General features: G+C 42.8%; 1 non-coding gene across 1 annotated transcript; it reads right to left on the bottom strand.

The window, feature by feature from the left end:
• Window positions 1-4,383: 4,383 nt before the first annotated feature.
• trnas-gcu (transfer RNA serine (anticodon GCU)) lies at window positions 4,384-4,465 on the bottom strand. The gene has a single exon. It is a non-coding gene; the product is annotated as a tRNA-Ser (tRNA).
• Between the last annotated feature and the right edge of the window lie 2,019 nt (window positions 4,466-6,484).

Genomic DNA, 6,484 nt, shown 5'->3' with positions numbered 1-6,484 from the left:
TAAAAGTTGAACTTACAACTGCCTGATGCGTAGCCAGCGATACGAATGGTTGTGCCACTGGCCAGATGCACAGCTGAGGTTTTACACGCTGCAGAGCTGTGGTGTTAACAAGGACATGAGCAATAGCAGTAACAGTCACAAGGCGAACAAAGAACCAAGATAATCACCATCATTGATTCACTTCAAATTGTCCTCAAAAAAACGACCATTCACAATCTGATCAGCCGATCAATGAGGTCACTGCTGATCTTGGAAATTGCAACTTACTTTGCTACGTTTTCACCAAATTTTGAAGTAAACTCCAGCCTAAGCATAACATCGCATATTCCCATTAATTTCAGTTTTAGATTATGTTAGTGACCTGTCCGTATTTGCTGGAAATGAGTGAAAACGTCCTTCCGGTGATGTAATCCAGTGCAGAGACGGCCAGAAAAGAAAAGACAAAGACATGAAACATCACTCCCATTTCTCTCTGTACCAATGCGTTTTCCTGAGTTGAATATTTGTAGGACTTGTCTTTACTATCTAAAGAATTAATTATGTTCCCGGGAAAGATTCTTCATAAATCAATTAACATCTGAGGTGTTGAAACATATTTTATTTCAGATTAAAATAGTTGACTATCCTTTCCCCCAGCCTAACGTCCCAATCCTCCCTCCTCTTCCATGTAAATGCAAGCTGATCCAGGTGATGTTGGAGCTCCCAACCTGACGTTCCAATGCTCCTTGCTGCTCCATGTCAATAGAAGCGGCTCTACTTGAAGTTGGAGCGCCCAGTCTGATGTCACAATGCTCCCTGCTCCATGTCAGTAGATGTGGTGAAGTTCAGGTTAGACCTACCACTCTGATGTCCCAATGCGCCCAGCTGCTAAATGTCATTAAACGCTGATCCTTGTGAGGTTGGAGCTCCCAGTTTGATGTCCCAATGTTCCCTCCTCCATATCAATAGAAGTGGTCCAGTTGAGGTTGGATCTATCACTCTGATGTCCCAATGCTCCCTGCTGCTACATGTCCTTAAAAGCTGCTCCAGGTGAGAGTGGAGCTCCCAGAATGATCTCCCAAAGCTCCCTGCTCCAGGCCAACTGAAGTTGCTCCAAATGAGGTTAGATCTTGCAGTCGGATGTGCCAATGCTCCCTGCTGCTCCATGTCAATGGAAGCTGCTCCAGGTGTGGTTGGAACTCCCAGACTGATGCCACAATGCTCCCTGGTCCACGTCAAAAGACGCTGCTCCAGATGAAGTGGGAGCTCCCATCCCTGGCAGCTCACATACGTCCATACCATCATAGAAATACTGCCCACTGAACATTTCCACCACTGGAGCCATTGGTAGAATATCCACATCATGAGAAGCTAATATTATTTTTAGTCACCACCGAATCATTATTTCCAAAAGTCATTCTTTCTTAAACCTTATTTAGCATGTGCATACTGCAGTCAATCCGAAGTAAGATAATGGTGCTAATTGATCTATGCTTAATAAACATTACATGCTATTTTTCATGTTGAGTAACTGCGAGTTAGCAAGGACAATGTTTATATTGAAATCATACTTTTATTCCAGGTGAGAGAATGTGGTTTGCATTATTTAAAATGAACTTGTTCACTGTGTAAAATGATCAAATAAATCTCGATTTCAAAACAAAATTGGTAACGTTGTCATCTATCTTGAAATGTGATGTCTTCTTCTTTCAACCAGACGGCTATTATAACGAAAAGTCTATTAATGATATGCGTATAAAGACACTTTAAATCGCAAGGTTTGTGAAGGTTTGTAGCTCAGGTTGAGGTTTAGGGTGAAGGTTTGCTCGCTGAGCTGTAGGTTTGATATCCAGACGTTTCATTACTTGGCTAGGTAACATCATCAGTGGCGATCTCCAAGTGAAGCGAAGCTGTTGTCTCTTGCTTTCTATTTATACCTTTCTCCTGGATGGGGTTTCTGGGGGTTGTGGTGATGTCATTTCCGGTTTGTTTTCTGCGGGGTTGATACATGGCTTTTAGATCTATGTGTTTGTTTATGGCATTGTTGATGGAGTGCTAGGCCTCTGGGAATTCTCTAGCATGTCTTTGTTTAGACTGTCCCAGGATCAATGTGTTGGCCAAGTCCAACCGGACTACCAAAAATCCATAAACCAGGAGCCCCCTCAGACCCATAGTCTCATTACCCGGAACACCAACTTACAGACTGGACAAAGAACTACACGCAAGACTGAAATACCTCATAGAAGAGTCACAGCACTCCATCCACTCCACCCAGGAATTCCTAAGAATCATCAAAAACACCAAAGTAGAGGAAGGGGAAGCAATGGTCTCATTCGACATAATAGCACTGTTCACCTTCATCAACATTGACCTGGCAAAGGAAACACACTTTGAGAAGAGACCATCACACACACCAACCACCATCAATCATATTACCAACGAAAATATCATGAAGCTTGTGGACCTGTGCCTCACCACCCACTTCACTTTCAACAACATAGTCGACAAACAAACCCCCAACGGCCCATCCATGGGTTCTCCGCTATCAGGATTCATAGCAGAAGCGGTCATGCAAAGACTAGAAAAAACAGCCCGAGCAACAATAAAACCAAAATCTGAGTCCGCTACGCAGATGACACCTTTGTCATCACAAAACGAAACAAGATAGTAAAGACATTTAACATCATCAACCACACTCTCACAGGCATAAAGTTCAACAAGGAGGAAGAAACCGACAACAAACTCGCATTCCTGAATGACACAGTAGAAAGAAAGGGCAACGGAGAACTACAAACCTGTGCATACAGAAAACCGACAAACACTGACCAAATACTTAACTACACCATTAACCATCCCATCACACACAAACGAAGCTGCGTCAGAACAATATTCCAACAAGCCACCACACAGTGCAGCACAGACGAACTTCGGAAAACAGAGGAAAACCACCTTTACAATGTATTCGAGAAGAGCAGATACTCAAAAAATACAGTCCACACATTCCTCAAGAACAAACCACGACAAGCAGACCAAACGCAGCCAAAAACCATAACCACCTTACCATACATCAAAGAAGTTTCAGACATGACAGCCAGACTACTAAGACCCCTCGGAATCCGAGTAGCACACAAACCCACCAACACTCTCAAACAAAAACTAACAAACTTAAAAGAACAAGAACAATCCACAGACAAAACCAACGTCATCTACAAAATTCCATGCAAGGACTGTCACAAATACTAGGTAAGACAACAGGAAGAAAGTTAGCCACCAGGATATACGAACACCAGCTCGCCAAAAAAAGACACGACCTTCTCTCCCTCGTAGCCCTACACACGGATTAAAAATACCACCATTTCGACTGGGACAACACATCTATCCTGGGACAGGCTAATCAACGACACGCCCGAGAATTCATAGGGGCCTGGCACTCCAACCACAACGCCATAAACAAACACATAGATCTAGATGCCATCTATCAACCCCTCAGAAAATGAACAGGAAATGACATCATCACAAACCCCAGGAACCCCATCGAGGAGAAAGATATAAATAGAAAGCAGGAGACAACAGATTCACTTCACTTGGAGGTCGCCACTGATGATGATGTTACCTAGCCAAGTAATGAAACGTCTGGATATCAAAGCGACAGCTGAGCAAGCAAACCTACACCCTACATTTTAAATTATTTTTCATGTTTATGTTGCATGAATCTGCGGTTATTGATCCACAGTTTAGTTTCCCTCCCTAAAGGTAACATGCTGATTTCTCCAGTTGTTCATAGTTAAATGTGATGCATCCAGTGTGTGCATAACGAGAGGGAGCTTGCTTCCCACATCTTGTGTTTATCTGTGCCTTATGTCCAGCATTCATCAATGGCGAGAGCAAGAGGCGAGGGCGAGACCAATGTGTAACTCTTTCCGTGCCCATGCACGGCACCCACATTGGCAATTCTCCACTGTGCATTGACAGCCAGTTCTCAGTGCCCCTACACCCACGCCCTGCCCCTTTGAAATATCGCCATCATTTTGTGCTGTCTCGCTGTGCTCTTCTCACCATGATGAATTACTTCTACTCAACCTCCTTCAGATTTCATCTGACAAAACGTTCATTAAGAATTCCTTTGCATAAACATGCACTTTGCAGCTCTCGTTATTTGATTTTCCTGGATGTCTTTCATACGAAAAAACGTTCACAGCAACTTGATTTGCAAAAGGAAACCGCGCTCCCTTTCATTATCCCAATGCAACCTACATTTCAATACAGTTTAGTCAACAGGCTCAGACCGTTCTTTGAAATTTTGGAAAAGCGTAAATGCAATTCAACGGACCATTAGCGTTCCAGTTTCAATATGACAGCTGTGATCATCTGGAAACAGCACCACGAAAATGTCATTGATGACAGCGACGAGAATGGGATTCGAACCCACGCGTGTAGAGCACAATGGATTAGCAGTCCATCGCCTTAACCTCTCGGCCACCTCGTCACTGATGCTGGAGCGGCTATGACCTTATGAATAATTGAATTGGGTAAATTATGCAGAGCAGCAGATATTTCTCCCTGGTGTTGGTAAAATGATAAATTACACAGTACGGTTCCAAGACTATGGTCTGACCCCTGGGTTGTCGGGCAAGTGCACTCCCACTGTCACACTATGCACACAGTGATCTGAACAAAAATGAGGAAATGAATATATAACAAGGTCTGTTGAATTCTGTGAAGATTTGAAGTCAACGGAATGAAGAACCCGAGACAGCAGGAGGTGTTCTTTCAATAAAGAGTTGGATAGAGATCTTAAAGATAGTGGAATCAAGGGTTACGGGGATAAGGCAGGAACAGGATACAGATTGAGGATGTTCAGCCATGATCATAATGAATGGTGGTGCTGGCTCGAAGGGCAGAATGGCCTCCTCCTGCACCTGTTATCTATTGTCTATTATATTGCCTGTGAGGAATTGTTTTCCAGACTGGAGGAGAGTGCATTGTGCTCAATGTCATTATTCGGAACACCTAACTTCAGCTCAGATGTTTTTGACACGCACTTGTGTACACAACAGACAATTTCAAAATCCAAAATAAGGCAAAACTGATAATTGAACTCAACAATGCAAAAACCTTGATCTGTATCATTGTCCTGGGCCGTGCGACACCAAGTCACTGTATGATCACAGCAATACAGTGAGCAAGTGTCAGAAGGAATATGAGTGCAGTGCCAGTGCGCATGCTGGAAGCAGCAGGTGACACAAGGGGAAGTGGATTTCCCACAACAGGAACACCGACCAAACAGCGGACTGCGGTGGAAGGATTCAGAGGGGGGTTATATTGTGGAATTTGATGCCAGAGACACAATGGAGATCTGTCATTGAGCCTATTCAAGATGAAGATTTTAAGATTTCTACAAATGCAAAACAAAATAAAAAGCTCATGGTTTAGTGAAGGCAAAAGATGAAATTGTACATTTCATCAATCTACCCATCTTTACAATAAGTACCTCACCACTTTCCTCACTCGGGGACAGAACCACTGGTGAAGATGATCATATAATCCCCGTTACTAGCCATGGAATCAGAGAAACTCGGTTTCCCAAACGTTCAGGTAAAACCAGGAACGTGGAGGTAAGCATTAATGTGTTGCTCCTGTGCTGAAGGTGACCAGTGCACGGTATCTCTGTTCCAGTACAGTGGGTTGTGCTGTGCCGAAGTTTTAATTTTGAGCCTCACATGGAGCAGCTTCAATTTGTCGTCGTGTTGAGGGATACGGACAGAAGGTGATATTGAGAAAAGCCAAGTTTATGGGAAAATACTCGTGTTTTTGGATTGAGAAACAACCTTTTCTGGATAATGACTCCTTGATCAACAAACATACTGCAAGTATCGAAAACGTGAAGAGACATGTGTGTAGAGAGAGCCGAAGGTGAGTTTTCAGCAGATGGATAACGTTTCCCATGTGCACTGCGTTCAATTCCGGGAAAATAGATATTGAACTGGTTTCATATTACAGAGTTTATTGCAAACTCACATAGGTTATTGCAATAATAAAAAAAGAAATCACATAGGACCGTTTGAATATTGTATTGAACTGAATTTTGGTCTGAGCATATTTTATCTGAAATGGTGTGCTGCAGAGAAGTACAGAGGGTTAACAATACAAAAGGGCAGAGTCTTCTTGGTGGATTTCTTGGGTGGAGTTAAGAATGTACGAAGTATACATAGCATCATGTGAATGTGGTCAAATCTTTAAAGTAAGTGTTGCCTCTCCAAGTGACGATTCAATTCGTACTCATTAGGATATCACTTCCGTCTGCAGTTATTTTACGACATCAGCTCCATTTACAGAGTTTCACCTTGAATAATACGCCACACCTTACCAATCCATGAACTTTTTATCCTCAGTCTTATTCAGTTGCACGTGTTCATGAAATATCTTTGTGTCTGAACTCAACAATTTCTAAATTGTCACGCAACCACACGGACTTTCACTCAATGGTAAATTCTCTCCTTGCATG

Source organism: Chiloscyllium punctatum, chromosome 18 (assembly GCF_047496795.1).
Source record: "Chiloscyllium punctatum isolate Juve2018m chromosome 18, sChiPun1.3, whole genome shotgun sequence".
Lineage (NCBI taxonomy): Eukaryota > Metazoa > Chordata > Chondrichthyes > Orectolobiformes > Hemiscylliidae > Chiloscyllium > Chiloscyllium punctatum.
The sequence above is the reverse complement of the archived record's forward strand: the minus strand, read 5'-3'. Positions and strand labels throughout refer to the sequence as shown.